Source organism: Syngnathus leptorhynchus, chromosome 10, assembly GCF_054491065.1.
Source record: "Syngnathus leptorhynchus isolate UIUO chromosome 10, UIUO_Slep, whole genome shotgun sequence".
Classification (NCBI taxonomy): domain Eukaryota; kingdom Metazoa; phylum Chordata; class Actinopteri; order Syngnathiformes; family Syngnathidae; genus Syngnathus; species Syngnathus leptorhynchus.
In genome coordinates this window covers 1130147-1146689 of record NC_141204.1, presented here as the reverse complement: position 1 = coordinate 1146689, position 16543 = coordinate 1130147, and the positions used below count along the sequence as shown (strand labels likewise).

The following is a 16543-nucleotide window of genomic DNA, read 5'->3' as shown; positions in this document are numbered from 1 at the left end:
GGGTTTACGCCCACACACACTCTGACTCATTCACGACCTCACTGCTGACTCACAATCGGGAAATAAGCGAGTTGGGTCAGATGTGACCGCAACTTCATTGCATTACTGAGCAGTGAAAAAAGAAATAATGAAAGGAAAACTATTTCACCAAAAAGTTGTTTTTCTACTCTTTTGCATGATTTTAAATGAATCGCAATAAAAAACGAATGTCCAAACTCCGAAACAGCATAGACGAGCTCAAGAAATTAGGTGTGCGTTATATGAATTTATTGCAAATTGTTGCCAAATAAGTGTTTTCAAACGGGTATATGCGTGCACGAACAGTTGACGTTAATACAAAACCATTGTCGAAAATATACCGTGTTACTATAGTGTCAATGCCTCAGAAGGTAAGGTCAGATGTGTTCAAAGGGCAGCTGTTGTTTTGCAGTCAAAATTGAAGAGACAGAAGAAGAAGAAACCATTTTTATGGCTCTTGGGGTGAAATCCATAAGTCCAGCCAGCCATCAAGCAGCTGAAATTGTCAACCGCTACAGCCATCTACGGTGAGTCACTGAGAGCTGCAGCTGAAGCAGATGTTGTGTACCGGCGCTTACCGAACTTCCAAGTCCCTGAAGAAACAAGAACAAAATGACCTCAACAGCTTATTTGGTTGATGGTTTGATTTGAAATAGCTGACACATGTACGGATGAAAAAAAAAAAAAAAAAGACCTCACTCATAATAGAAGAACCAAGAGAAAAATCCCAAAATGCAGTGGAGGTCATGCTTTTTGCTCGATCCATCTTCTTCACTTTCACATATAACAATCTCCTACGGTGTCTGAGATCTAATTTGTGCAAATCTAACACTATTTGTTCCATCCTGCCTGTCTTCTATGATTCACTTCCTTCCAGCAGTTGTTTTCTGGCGGACAAAGAAGTCAGTGAGACAGACAGACAGACAGACAGACAGACAGACAGACAGACAGACAGACACCCAGTTAGAAGACTGGCCCGCATTACGACTAATTGATGCAATCATAATAAAAGGCCAGTAAATCCCCACCATTAGCTTGTTAGCAACGGGAAAATGAGGCTGGCTTTTATCACTCCTTGACCCTGCTGCTGCCCATCCATCCATCCATCCATCCATCCATCCATCCATCCATCCATCCATCCATCCCTGCAGCTGTGACTTGATTCCCCATACCTGTTCCTACCACTTCATGAATGTGAATGCCACTTCAGAATTCAACATGCAAAGAGATCACTATTTGTTATGTTGTCCTTCTCTGGACATGGTGTCATTCCATTAGTTGAGGGAAATTCCCTTATTTTCTGGTCACAGTGGCTGGCTCTGAATAGGCTGAGTGGAGGTTGTGTGTTAGCTGGCCAATGAAAGGCTGTTTTGTTGACAGTGGAGTTACCCTCCCAGGACTCATCTTCAGCCAGCCACACCCACTCTGCCTTTCATATGGTAAGGGTTCCCTCATGTCTTTAACACTCACCCAATTTCTTGGGCACTCCCAAGCAACCGACAGGAGGGAGCGCCTCGCCTTGCCTCGCCTCGTCTCGCCTCGCCTCCCCCCACTCCGTCCGCCATGGCAACCGCCCACCGCTACCCGGGCAACTGCTTCTACTCCAATGAACCTGCCCCGGCAACTCCTTTTGACTCCCAATCAGTTCAGGTTCATTTCTGACTCCCTCGCTGGAGGTGGGAACAGAAAGAGAAGAATAGGGAAGGGCCGAGATAGGGGTGTGCATGTTATGGCGCCGTTAACACCCTCTATAATTTACACTGAAAAGTTGTCGAGACTTTGGGCTAGCCCCATCAGGGAGTCGCTCGTATGATTACTTGGCGCATTATTTTCGCTTGATACCGTTTTCCACTTGGGTTTGGGACGGACACTTGAAAGAAAGTAACGCTTCAGATCAGCTCTCAGCAGTAAATAACCACATACCTTCTTCAAATTAAAAGCATATTTACAGACGAGTACTCAGTGCCTCATGTCAGTTTATAGCGTAGCCAGATTGGGCACTAGTCAAATAAATGTCGGATTTCCACAGGATCTGCACTTCTGGATTTGCATTTGAATCCATTTGTGAATAGCTGGAATTATGCCCCTGTGAGTGGTGTCCAACTGAGTTTTTTTTTTTTTTTTTTTTTCCCAGACTGTCTCTTTGCCCATTCTTTTTCTCATTATTCTCAACTCTCCCCTCTTCAGCTTTTGTTGACCAAAGCAAGGCCACATTAGATAAAGATCACGCTCACCATAAAAGCTCCTTGCAGTCATCATTCAAGGCAGATGTTATGGATGGATGTAAAGAACTAAATGTCTTACATTTACATTTGATGAGGATGAATGGCAACAATTGCAAGTCCTGTTGCTTAGCTGAAGGAAAATTCCCTGCTCAGCTCGATTTGACTGATTGACATGGCATGAATATTCATAAGCACAGCCCCACCAAGTTTTCTCAGAGCTAGAAGTAAACTTTGCCAGGCGCGCGAGAGAGAGAATCGCTGTTGGCTGCTCTTCATGTGGAAATTTGGGGGCTTCTATTCAACTCTCAGCAGGGATTTTAATAAATGACTGTGGATGGAAGGCTAACGGGTCATGGGTGGCGTTGGGTGAATGGGTGGGCTCGAGGGGGTCTTGACTGAAAGGGAACAAGATTAGAGGATTTTGCCCGGCTCAGTCTTTTGTCTCATCCAGACTATAGCCATGAATTAAGTAAGCCAAAAGCGGATGATGATCATGAAAATGGAGAGCATATTTAAGAAGACAAAAACAGCATGATGACTTTTTCACCTGTGGTATAAAATTGCCGGAAAACAGCAGAGTCGTTTCGGGGCAAGGTGACCGACTACAAATAAGTGAAGAAAGTGAGTGAAGGCACACATTCTTGTATGCACTTTCATTCTGGAGGATTACAGAGACTTCTCGGTTACATAAAAGGGATCAAGTGAAATCCAAGTTTGTCTTCCTCCCCCGGACTCTTCCTGTCTTGCTTTTATGCATCATTATTTTTGCTGAATCCTTTCATGCTTGCAGCTATCCAAACTGCAGCCTTAATAAACCTTCAACCTGAAGGAAAATTGTAAATATTCTATAAATGTGAGGTGTTTTCTTTCAAAATAAAAAGCACAACATTTACAGTACAAGTAAAAATACACAACTATAGATGCTTTTACTTCTTCATCGAGATGCATTTGAATAAAACAGCAAGCACTGGGTCAGCATTTTGTTTTGGTCCATGTCTTGCATTGACAATGTACTCCATGTTTCCAATACAATACAATGGTAGCCATTTTGATTTCGGGCTCATTTTCCGCTAACAAGCAATTTTGCCACAACATTGGTGACCTCTTTTCAACTCTGCTCTACCCCCAAAACAACGGGGAGTCTTTTTCCATGGAAGGGAAACTTTGGTTTTACAAGGATGATGATAGGGTAGATGGTTGAGAGGGGTCTGGCATCCTAATCACCCCCCCTCCCCAAAAATGCCGTCCATAACCACCTCACCCAACTCTATAATGATCCTTTGCGGCAGGGTGACCTGATTTTGGCTCCCAGATTTCCAATACCAGCGTTGGGCCGCAGAAAGGCACTTTCCCATGGACGACGGTGCTCTAGGGCTTCCATTACGATTTAATATCCTATTTTACCTCCCCTACCGTCCCAAGGAGATGGAAACGGGGGCTACCTGCACCACAAATAACTTATGATAGACAATATCCCCTCTCCTTTATTTGTTCCTAACCAATGCATAGCCGCACAAAAGTCCCAGTCATTATAGAAAGGCCACTAAATATGGGTTAGGATGATTTCGAGAAATAAACATCGATAAAGACTTTGCGAGAGCATCGGGAGATCCCAAACCATATTGGCTACAAATACTCATTGGGTGTCATTGTGTTTCGACGAACCGTGGAGCGGATCAATTATATATGACTGTGATTATAAGATTAAATATCCAAGTGTGGCTACGTTTTACAGAAGTGCCGTATTATATTCATACCCAGACTTACTACTAGAGTATTGAGAAGTTGAAACTAACCTCAATCATGGGATGAAGGACACATGAAACATTGTTGACATTGAAGACTTTTTCCTTCTAATAATGCCCTTTAAGACTGGCTGTCAGAATATTCAACCAAGCCCTCGCTGTTGATAATACAGATTGATTTTCTATTTGCGTGGCTTGGACGCTTACCATACCGCCATGAATAACAAGGCTTCACTTTTTATTTTTTCTTGTTACCCGATCTCAAATATATTCTGAGCAAACTTTGAACAATGACTTTTGAAACAGATCTCAATGGAATTTTTTTTTTTTTCCCCCCACTTCACAAGTGTTTTTTCACATCAGTCTGTGATGCCGAATAAGCTTTTGCGCTCGTTAAGAAAAATGAGACACAAAGTGAGATGTGGAAACATTTTGCTTTCACAGACAGTCGAAGGAAGCCAAAGACACAGCAAAGGAAGTCTGCAAAGCCTGATATACTGGAGCCAAACAGCTCACGTTATGGGATTGATAAAAAGCTGAGAGAGCAATAGACAAGTTAGTCAATAATAATGTTAGGATAACAATTACGCAGCTTTACCTTAAGTATCCTTTCTTAAAAACTTTCTGAAAAAAAATGGTAGAATTGACTGCTTTCATTTTGTGGTCATTAAACATCTGTTGCAAAACTTTGTCATGAATTTTCATGTACAATATTTGGTTATATTCATTTCCATGGCAACATTGCCATCGTCATCACAGCCTTTGAGTCATGGAAATAGTTTGACCCAAGTAGTGGTTTAGCCTTGTCTGGTGCTTGTTGATTTTTTTGGTGTGTGTGTATGAATTCTTTGTATAATGGAAAGCAATGCATCCCGAAACCCAAACTTCTTTCATCACTCATAAGAGCAAAAGTCTCAATCAGTCCAAGTCGCCGCTTAGGTGAGGTTTTGTTTTTCGCTCATGTGTGACCTGAGCAGGTCATATTCCAGAGGGTTGATGGGCTAGTGAGCACACTGCTGGCATTTCAATTTAACCACGACTACCTGAATGTGCCAACACACAGGTACTAGTTGTTTGAACCAAAACAACAACATGACCACATTAACTTTCTACATCATTTACTACCTGACTCAAACTGTTGTTTTTTTTTCTTTAAATTCACCAAAATTGTACCAGGAGAAGAAGCGGGACCTATTCATTGCTGGACATTTAAAGAGCTGCTCGCTCCCCCCCTTGCTAAAGCTGCAAGGATGGGGTCAAGCTTAGTCATATAGGAGGTCACAGCTGCTAAAACATGCGGCAAACAAAATTACTTGTGTTTGTTTTTGAAGGAAGCCTATATAACCCACAGGCAAATAAACTTCTTTCAGTCTCTTCCCCCCCTGGACTTCCAATCACGCCATGAGACATGGTCAGCACATTTCTACCCCATGCTGAGGAAAACCAAGGCCTGGCCTGCGTCAGTACTGCTTGACCTCCCTCCTGCCTTAAATAAGCCTACTGCCCTTCCCTGCCCCATGGCTTTAATCAGCACATCCATGTCACGAGTCAGCCATTAGTAACTGACAAGTGTTTTTTTTGTTTTTTTTTCTCGTCCGTCCACCAAATGTTTAGCTACGGGCATCGGTAAGGCAAAGTTATCTGGCTGAATTTGTTTTTTTTCTTTCCACTGCTGCTTCACTGATTAGCTCCCAAGCAGTATTGTTACCAGCTGCATGGCTGACTGTTGACACGCTGTGACCTCTTTGCAGAGAGGCTCCAGTCTCATTTAGTCTCATTAGTAGCAAGTCTCTGTCTCCCAGCACAGGTCCTTTGGGGAGCTTGGTGTGTGCTGTGCCTACAGTAGCTGCTCTTAGCGAGTCCTTTCGGGCCAGTCAATGTTTTGTCTACAGTGGTTTAAATACATTTGCAATCTGCACAGGGTGAATGAAGGAACATTTTTTTTTACAAACACTATGCTCCTCTAAAGGCTCTTACTACCTTTGGACAGAACAAATCAAAATAAGCAACAAACTACTCACGCATGGTACATTAACCCAGTATTTGGGTGGATTGAAATCCGAGTTGTACAACTATAACAACTATTCAGACTACACTTTGACATCATCTTGTAAAGTTTGTCACGCAATGATAAATAAATCACGATACAGTAATTCCGTTTTGTAAACATTCAACTGAAATTGAATTGAACCACCTGTCCGCGTCTATTGGGATATTTGGAGCCGGAACACGTTGTGCCTTGTCCGTCATCACAGCACAGATGTCCAGTGGTTACATCACACGGACCGCACCCTGATCTTCATAACATTTCTGATCTCTTCAAATTCACGCTCCAACTTCAGCCAACCCCCCCAAAAAAATCACCAGCAGAACCACATCATTCAAATGTTCCTTCAGCAAAGACAATGAGCTCTGAAGGGAAATTCCACAGCTTTCCCCATTGTCAAATATTGCCTGGTGATTCATCTCCCATCACACTTCACCTCATCTTCTTTTGGCTGCAACACCATTTTGTCCATTATACAATTGGAATGTGATCTAATGCTGACTGGGGAAAAGTTTGGGAAGTCTTCAATCTTCATGAAAGCAGGCAGAAAACTGGATCCATGTTTTTCCCTCTCTGGAATTGTTTGCACATATGCACAAAAGATCAAATTGTAACCATGCTTAGCTGAAGAATGACTTGTTTCGTGATTGACAATATATACTTTGGCAAAATGAGCTGTCATTTGTCTCCATATGATCTGTTGCACATTCAAATGACTTATGTATTCTTCATTTATTTATTTATCTATCGAAAATGAATGTTCATAAATGGCCTGTGTATCGGCACGCTCAAATCCAATCTGGACAGAAAACAAACCCAAGACATGAATGATGGCAAATATAATGTGCAAGGACCTTTCTCCCAATGGCTTGCATTGGAATCTTTCAATGTCAAATAATGGATGAGTAATGGTGTGTGTTAGATTGACAGAGAAGCCATTTGTACGTTCATATAAATGTAAAAATAGCAGTGAAAGATTGCTAATGGTCAAATTTGCATGCGTTCCTTTTAAATGGCAGCATCGATGTCCTGAAGGCTCCGTAATGTCCTACAACACACAGAGCAGCTAGTTCATCTGGTTTACCGCAACATGGCTCTCTCGCAGTGACCTCGGAGATACTCTGCATTTCTTGACACGGGCCAAAACTACAAGCAGTCTGTCATCCTCACATTCTAACACAATACGCTCACGTCCGGCAAATGAATTGACGGCTCTGTTTGCACTCATGAATGGCTGGGAACGCCAGAGTGTGAATAGATGGGAAGAGAAAAGGAGTTTATGTTCAGACATTTTGCAATGAAATAAATGAAGGTCTTCAGATTGGAGACAGAGCAGGTCAAAAGGAGTTTGGGAAAAAGATGAAGACAATAACTGCTCTGCATCCCCCAGGGCTTCTGGGAGAAAGTCATAGGTCACCGTGCTTGGGTGAGATTCATATCCGAACCTCTGTTGGCCCTTCGACTTTTAACGCTGTTAGCAGTCTTTACTGCTCCAGACATTCTCGGGTCGTCAATGACCAAAAATAGTATCTAAATAGAGGCCATTTTTCCAGCAAAATATCCCGCATTACTCAAATCTATATCAAATCTCCATGTGCGATGAAGATGTGACCTAACCCCAACACGAGTTGATGACCGCAAAAAACTCTTCCATCCCAAACTCTTCACAAGAGAGGAAACTAAGTCTAAGATGGAAGTAACATGGAATTTGATGGTGCTGCAGACAGTGGATGGCTTCCATCTGTTGTGTGCCTACACAAAAATGTGACCATGCATCACCAGGCAAAGGCATCTAAAGGATCCCATATGGCAATTGTCAGATCTGTGACCTATCAGCATGAGCTGCCTGTGGTTTTTTTCCTGAACCTTTTATCGTAATGCCCGCACAGGGGTAGAAGAGGAGTTGCCGCTACTGGTGTACATTTTCTGATTTTAACAGCGTTTTGTAAAGCACCAAATTCTAAAATTGTGCATGAGTCAACGTTTTTTTTCAAAGATCTCATATTTCAAAGCAGCAAGACTCCAGCATGTCCCAAAAACTTTGCTGGGTTGGATGTACGACGAGTTGAATTCTTGTTGCGAATGAGTCACTGCAATTTTTTTAGACATTATATTATCGCTGTCCGCAGTCCTAAGGAGGTCGGGTGAAATTTGAGGGGCTGAAGAAATGCTAGTGTACGAATATTCTCGGTGACTGCATCTGTGCAATTTGGATAATGACCTTTTAATTAGTTTCTCCGCATCCAAACACATGTTAAATTTGGATTCCACCTGTATCCAACTTTAGCTCTGGAGCTCACTGACCTGGACATGGACCTCAGGGTATTGGTGAAGTGTGGATGTAATGCTTGGCTGTAACCGAACCAGACTGACAGCTGCTGTCCGTCCGCTCATCGTGTAGCAACATGGTCCTCGCACCAAGCGCCAAGCACCTGGCTCTGAACAGGGCACACACAGAGTACTTATAAATAGCTTGAATCACAGGAGGCTATGCCATTTGGCCGTGCACGTGAATGGAAAGTGGATAAAAATATCCCGCATCAGTCAAATAGTGACATTTTAAAGGAATTGAAGTTCCACACGGTTTTTCCTCCATAACTGATGGGATTATTAATGAACCCAGACAGCTGTCATAACCGATAAAACCTTCCTTGTTGTTCAAAAATAATCTTTGCATTGATTGTTTTTGTGCTGGTTGATGGTCGCCACGTGTGCACTTGAAGCTGCTTGCATGTGTTCACAGGTCATATACAGAACATCAACACTAATCATGTGTCACATCATCTATATTTAAGCATGCCATGGGTGTTTTGACTGGTAGAATTTACTCGTAGGGTAGGGTGGAAATGAATAGTGCACCGGTCATGGCAATAAGATTATCAGGCCAGCCTCAATTTGATGTCAAGACAGAAGCCACGAGTTGAGCCATTCATGTACAGTATTATTTGTTCCTCTTTTATTTGAGGTTGACCCTCGCAGCATGTGGCATAGTAGGCCTCAGAACAACCGTGGGAACCTCAAAGGGTTCGGTGGTCAAACAACACTGCATGTCAAGGACAAAAGGCAAATGACAAATGGGTCAAATGAGACAAAATGCCTCGCTGTCATTTGCCCTCGCTTGCCTCCCTTTCAACCAGTCATTATGTTGATTTCAACAATAGTCATTTACCTGCAAAATATGTTGGAAAATTCAAATGAATCCAATGTCAATGCTTTGGTTTGCTTCGGAATGCTGTGATTGCATTTGTGAAGTAGATTTGGTTTTTGTTGTGAAGCTATTATTGGCGCTTGTACGTATATCAGACCACAAAATATGTCTCAACATCTGCGAAGGTAGGAAAGAAACATTTTCATGTTGTTTTAAGCATTACTTTATCCACTAGCGACGAATTGTTTCATCCAAAATCAACTAAATGTGGATCATATCAGACCGTGTCGGCAGTGATTGCTGAACAACTTCCCTTACCTCTCAAGCGAGCGCACGATTCTCACCACCGGAGTTTTGAGGTTAGAACTTTTTAGGTTAGAATTGTGGGAGTATCCATTTCCCAGCACAAACCAAACAGTCTACTTAAATCCCCGTGTTGCCTCTGCTCCCAGAAACAACTCCAAGCCTGTCTTCTAGGTAGGGCATAGGGCAACTCTCAGGGGTCAGGGGTTATGGGTCAGGGCAGTTCTTTCAGTTGGACAATAGCCAAAGCGCCACCTGGAGTAAATCAGCGACTGTCTCAGGCGATTGGCCGTGACAGCCGCCATTACCAGGGCCAAATAAATGGTGGATGGTGGGGAAAGCCTACTTGACAATCCTGCACATGTGCATGTAAACGTTCAGCAATACTGGCAGTCAAAACAAATCATTGAAAAGGACCTTGAAAATCTGATCATTTGACTCCATCCAGCTTGTTTTCCATGCATCCCCGATGCAAGACACCGGGCGGGATCGCTGTCAGGCTTTTATAGAGCTTACTGTTGAGCTGATCATTTGAATCAGGTGTGTTGTGGTTGGGCGCCACCTACAACAGGCTGGATTGGCGCCCTCGGACTTAGTGACCCCTGATTTAGAGGCAAAGGATAAATAATATAAACATGTGTGGCTGAGAGGTTTGCCTGCCACACATGATAATGAAGTGGATTTTTCCATCACAACAGTTGTGTTAGAATTGGACAAGATGGCGTATGCTGTTTTTCCTACTGCACATGATTGTCTTGGTTTGCAGTTGCAGTGGAATTATTATATATTGACCCCAAAATGTTTCCCTCGCTATTTGGAAGTGTTTTGTGATTTATGCTTTCAAGCAAGTCATTAAATGGAAAGAAAATGAAAGCAAGTAGGTTTTTGCTCTCTTTTGGTATTTGAACTCAGTTATGGGAACGCTGTTGTTGTTGTTGTTGATGGATTGAATGGTTGGCATCATTTCCCATAGTGGTTTGTCTGGCTCCATCTGAAATTCATTGTTTTGGGTTTACATCGACCTTCGCAATGTGTGGTTGAGGTTCTCCTACATGAGGCTGGCTACACAGCGTTCATTGGATGCAGGCCTGAAAGGCCAAGGGCAGCGTTGATCAAAAAACACAGAAATGAGGAAAGGGTAATTTAATATGATCTTTTGATTTCTACTATTACTTCAAAGCAAAGGTTCATGGAAAAATCCCAGGGTGGTCATTATTGTTGGGTTTATGCTTGACTTCACAGAAATGTTTTCACGAAAGATCAAATTCAGAGATTATAATTTATCATTTGACTTTTACGTAACGGTTATTGAGAGCGTACGTAGGGATATTGACTCCGCTTTCCTAAATCTGATCAGCACTGACCTACATTTAGAACTTACACTCAACTGCAGTCATGTATCTCCAACAGTTTTAGCTTCATTGTGTGGGTCTTGGCTGCTGAGCTTCCAGATCTTTTTTATTGGTCCAATCAGATCCATTTAATCTGCCTTCAATGTGTGAATACTGGCTCCAGCTGTAGTTTTTTTTCAACCCATCTGAACAGATCAGATTTTCGATTCCAAACTCTTCCCCCGATGCCGTATCATATATCATGTTTGATGGTCAGAGGTTTCTCTCTCCTGAGCAACTCTGTTATTTGGGTGAGCGGCATGTCCTGTTTAGCTCCGAGTGGCTGCGGTACTAACAGTTTTAATAACCCAGCCGCATGTAATATTTCAATGCTTGTTTGGACCATGGTGTCACACTATGGAAAAAGAGCTTCACGCAAGGAGAGAGAGAGAGAGAGAGAGAGAGAGAGAGAGAGAACTACTGGGTCAACTCTGTCAGGGCGTGTGTGTCTTTGTGTTTTGACAAGTTGACCTTTAAATGTACTTTTAACATGGTTGTGGCTCATGTCATTTGAATATGTCTCATCTACAGTTATTTGACGGAAAATGCAGGCCCGAGTCATGGAGAAAACATTCGAAATAAAATACAAGAGAAAGCATGCACGTTCTTTTTCCGTGTGTGTAAAAGAACACGGAGTATACACACACACACACACACACACACACACATGTATATCTCAGCCAATTGGCAGTCCTTAGCCAATAGAGACAAAGAGCGAGAGGGATACTGGGCCAGGGAATCCAGCGAGCTTTGGCCTTCTCAGAGCAGCCCGCATAAGAAAGGGACCATGATGAGGTCTTGCCCGCCAGGGAGGACTGGAGACGATTGCCTACGGGATAAACGGCAGGACGTGGCTGGGCAACATCAAGGATGATCCAAGGAGTGCTTTCATTCCATGCCAGTGAGCACAAAAGGCTCCGAATGGACATGCAAATGAAAATCAGTGTTTAAGAAGCAAGCCAGACAAACCATATTTCTTTCACATGGTCTAGTTTTGTCTCGATTTCATTCTTCTTCTAATTTACGATAATTGAACAATCTGTACAACAGTATTAATGTCCAATTCCCCCCGTCTTAGACCACAAGTGGCGCTCAAGCTCCCGCCCTTTTGCCTTAGATGAAAAAGACCAAACTTCATACAAACAACCAATATTTGCATAGCAGAATATTCGGCAACGGTGCCAAAAGTGCACGGACTCGGCCTTACTATTGCGGCACTAGCGGTGATATTTTACTATCGCCATCTGGAAATCATTTATCACTGTGTAAATGTCACTATATAGTATTCAATAAACACACATCCTAACAATGACTCTGAAAGCTTAGTGAGATGACTGCATGAGGTATCGGAGGAGGTCATGAATTTTGAGCTGCTGGCTCTTTGGATGGGAACATGAGCAATTTATAGAGGCTTGCATAACACACTCCAAAACACTGTTAAGACAGAGGCAATTAACACCGCTGTGTGATATATGGCCGAGCTGAATGAAGGCTTCCAAGCTTTTGCGTCAAGACACACACACACACACACACACACACACACACACACACACACACACACACACACACACACACATATTTTCCACCTGTTCCAGGGTGGACTACGAAGGGTGCCTGTATCCCGAGTCCAGCACATTTACCACAACGTATATAAATGCTCGACACATCCATCCACCTGTATCCACATACAAATAAATATTGACTCGCAACATTTTAATAACCTTGGATGTGAAAGGTGAAAAAATATTTTTGGTACTTTTACTCGGTGCACTTGAATTGAGCAGAGAAGCAAAGGCAGAGCGCTTATGGGTGAGTTTCGATCCACCCACTCAGCAGCGTCTGGTATGTGCACTCTTTGCCACTCTCCATGTGCTGTAGATTAGACTCTTTGTTCTCTGCAGTGATGCCAAAACACTCGCTCATTAATCACACTATTTTTTTTTTTTCTTACTACTCCCCTCTTCCACCAACCCTCCTCTGGCATGACGACCAGGGTGTGAACTCCGATTCCCGCAAAACCACACTTGGCTTTCCTGCCAGCAGTTAGGAGGCAAAGTGGGTCAGTAAAAAACCACACTGCAACCTCCTGAGATCAGCAGGAATGCGAGACCACCTAGTGCTCGTATTCCTCCATGGATGGGATGATCATAGATTGCGCTTGATGAGACAGCAGCATTAGTTGTTGCTTAACAGCAAAAAAAAAGGATGATCAGAAAGCCCAAATTTGCTCTCTTGAATTTACAAATGTTTACAAATGTGCTTTTCCCAAACAACATCCGTCAGATTCTGTGATTTTGCATTTTCACGTGCTCCCTTCCTAGTTGTTAGAACAAAAGTCAAAATGTTACTTTTCATCCAACAATTTCCATTTTACATCCAGAAAAAACGAAGACAAGTCTAAAAGCCCGGACAACCTGAGACAGAAAACAATACGGGAGGTTGTTGGTTCATCCCGATCAGCCTGCCAAGAAAGTTGCGGCGAGGAAAATATCTGTTTTTTCTAGATCTTCTGTCACTCGCTAGAAACCAAATTTTATGGAGGCATTTTATTCTCACAGCATGTTCAATGTCTCAGATGAAATATGAGTATGGGAAATTTTAGATAGAAAAAAAAAAATGATGCCAGTGGAGGGACCGCAGTGAAGAAACGCCGGTTGGGGCATGGTACTGAAGCTGAACATTGAAAACAAATCATTGCCTTATTGCTTGATGTCATAATCAAAAAAACCTCAGCTTTGGAATTTGAAACTACAGCAACAAGCAACAGGAGCTTGAGTTACACTGTGTTGGAGGCCTCTGGACCCAAGCCTTGCTGGTTGTCTTTGTTTCCAACTTTCAGCTGTGCCCACACTCACACACACAAACATGCACCCTAAGCCCATTTCCCAAAATATCTGGAGGCGCTTGCTTGCCTTTGGTTTCACTTCTCCTCTGCCTGCCTGCCTGCCTGCCTGCCTGCCTGCCTGCCTGCCTGCCTGCCTGCCTGCCTGCCTGCCTGCCTGCCTGCCTGCCTGCCTGCCTGCCTGCCTGCCTGCCTGCCTGCCTGCCTGCCTGCCTTTTTGTGGTCCCCCCATCCCCTGCCCCCGCTCCAATATAGCCAATCATGAATTAGCATTTTCCTTAGATTTACCTTTGTCTTTGCGAGCCCTACCCCCTTAGCTGCCACCCCCGCCATCTCTATCCATTGGTATGTGGCCCTTCATTAATCGGCAGCGCCCCCTGAATTGACCCCCCCCCCACCCACCCGCCTCACAAAACAGGCCAGTGAGGATTTTGCTGGGAAAGGGGGGCTTTCAATTCTCATTCACACACACACACACACACACACACACACACTGGAAGCTTATTCTGTCCGATGGTCTCATTAGCATGGTAGGTTCTGCGGTGCATTATCAAGCCAGGCAGGGGATCTGGCGCCTCTCTTTTTGTCAGAACTGGCTTTTAGAGATGCAAAATATGATACCCATTCATTCCCCCTCGCTAGCCACAGTCGTACTTGAATCCAGAACTCCTCCCACCCCAAAGTCCTACTATGAGCTCCATCCTAGAACAGCTTAGGATGTGCTGTCCACCAAAGCTCTGTATGAAGAAGCTCACTTGATCCACGGGCCTATGCCAAGTCTGAACACGCCTCGTGCCAGTCTAGACTACCCAGCCCACTGTCTCTGCTTGTTCATCAGTTGCTGATGAAACTTGATGCTACAGGGCCCAGACACTAGACCCAAGTCATAAGGCGCTCAGCTGAGTCAGTGTGCCACCCAGACTGTGGCGGACTGTGCCCAACAAAGACACTGCAGCGTTTCGTGACTTTGCTTTTTGAAGGCTTGGAGAATGAAAATATTCAAAAATCAACAGACATCATTTCCTTTGAAAATATTGATGCATTAACCATAAAATAGCGTTACCGGTCTTTCTCCCTATGGTGCTGTTTCCTTTTCATCAACGGAATCTCATCCATGAGTTTCCTAAGAGGGCTTTCCAAATCCCATCAAACTGCCGGCCATTCATGCCGGGCACTTTTTCTCTTTGATTGTCAGTGGGCTGTCTCCATTGTCCATTTGCCCAAACCCCTAAAAAAACGAGCACTCTCCCACAGTTGAGCCACATCTGACATGGCTGACCTTTGTGTCAACCTCTTGCACCCCAGCCCGTGACCTCTCGGGCCAAACTGTGGGGTCGAGGTAGCATTTCTCCATGACCGCTGCATCATGGGAAACGCAGTGAAGAGAGAAAGAGACAGGGGTGGGGTCACATCCCTAATCAGTGATGTAAAACAGAGCCATTGTCAGTGTGGCTAAGGAGGAAAAAAAATGATTAATGCAACAGAGTGTTTGTTTGAGACATGAAAAGGGAGAAAGGAGGAGAAAGAGAAAGAGCAGAGAGAGAGAAAAAGAGAGAGAGAGAGAGAGAGAGCGAGGGGCAAGAGAAGAATGAGGGTATGAGAAGTTTTGTGACCCGTTTCAGAGTCTGTTCAATGTCTACGAGAGGAAATCTGGTGTGTGTGCGTTGGGGGCGGGGGCACTGAATGAGGGACAGGAACTGATGAAGTGTAGCTGGAGTGTGTGTTGAAGGAGGGGGTGCTGGAAATACGTTATGTAACCTCCTCTCCGGGGGAAAAAAAAAAGTGAGGCGAGGGTCAAAGAGGGAGGAGAGAGAGAAGAAGAGAAGAGGAAAAAAAAAAAAAAAGTCCCACTTATGATCTTTATGAATGTGTATGAGCATGCAGTGCCTTGTTTCTCTTTCTTTGGCTATTTCAAGACACGGTCACTTCCTCCTCCTCTTGTATAACCTCAATATATGTATAACTTGCTTTTTAATTGGAACATGTCGATCACATTCAATCCAAAATGTAAAATGTACAATATAGTCCATTAAATAGCTACATAATTATATAGAGTAAACAATATAAATATAGCATAAAATAAAAATTGTAGATTTTTCTAATTGAAATCATTCCCATGCAAGATCTTAGGTCGACTGTTTACATGTACAATAAATGTTTGACAAAGCAAGTTGCAAGTATTTGAACACAAGTGGACAAGCTCTGATTGGAAGCCGCATGTGAAAGACGATGTCACTTCACATTTACGTCAAGACAGAGCATGCCCAGGCCGGACGCAGTCGGCGACTCCACTTGAGCCGTTATCGTGACATCTGTTCAGACTGGCAAAAGGAATATAGCGCTCCTGTCAATATGATCCCACCCGTCTATTATATACATGGAGCATTTTCATTCCATTTCATTATTTGGTGTCATTCTAATCCAAATACAATACGATACTGCTGACGCTCTCACTCTTAGATACAAAGAAAAAGAGCAAATGCATGAACAACAACAAACAATATTCTTCTTCCTTGTATTTGCAATATCGTAAATGATCCCTGCCTCTGTGGAATATAAAAAAAAAACAGACAGGATTGAATGCACATCATACCTTGCATTCATACAAGCTGAAGAATGTAAAGCAGTCAAAGCACAGGGAACAACTGTGAGCATGTAACATGAAAAAAAGTCATCAGATGATTTCAGCATATGACAAAATATATGCAAAAAAAATATTGCGGTTGGCTCAAAAGGTTGAATACAACATAGGAGAAAGTGGGCTGGTAGGAAACACGTTGGTTGATAACAATGACGAATCGATTTGAATCAACACTGATGTAAA

The 16543-nt window shown here is 43.3% G+C and overlaps 1 long non-coding RNA gene across 1 annotated transcript; it reads right to left on the bottom strand.

Moving 5' to 3' along the window:
• Positions 1 to 257: 257 nt before the first annotated feature.
• LOC147049797 (uncharacterized) lies at positions 258 to 9940 on the bottom strand. Its single transcript, XR_015067458.1, has 3 exons — positions 9502 to 9940; positions 8340 to 8473; positions 258 to 611 (listed from the first exon to the last, which is right to left on the bottom strand). It is a non-coding gene; the product is annotated as an uncharacterized LOC147049797 (long non-coding RNA).
• Between the last annotated feature and the right edge of the window lie 6603 nt (positions 9941 to 16543).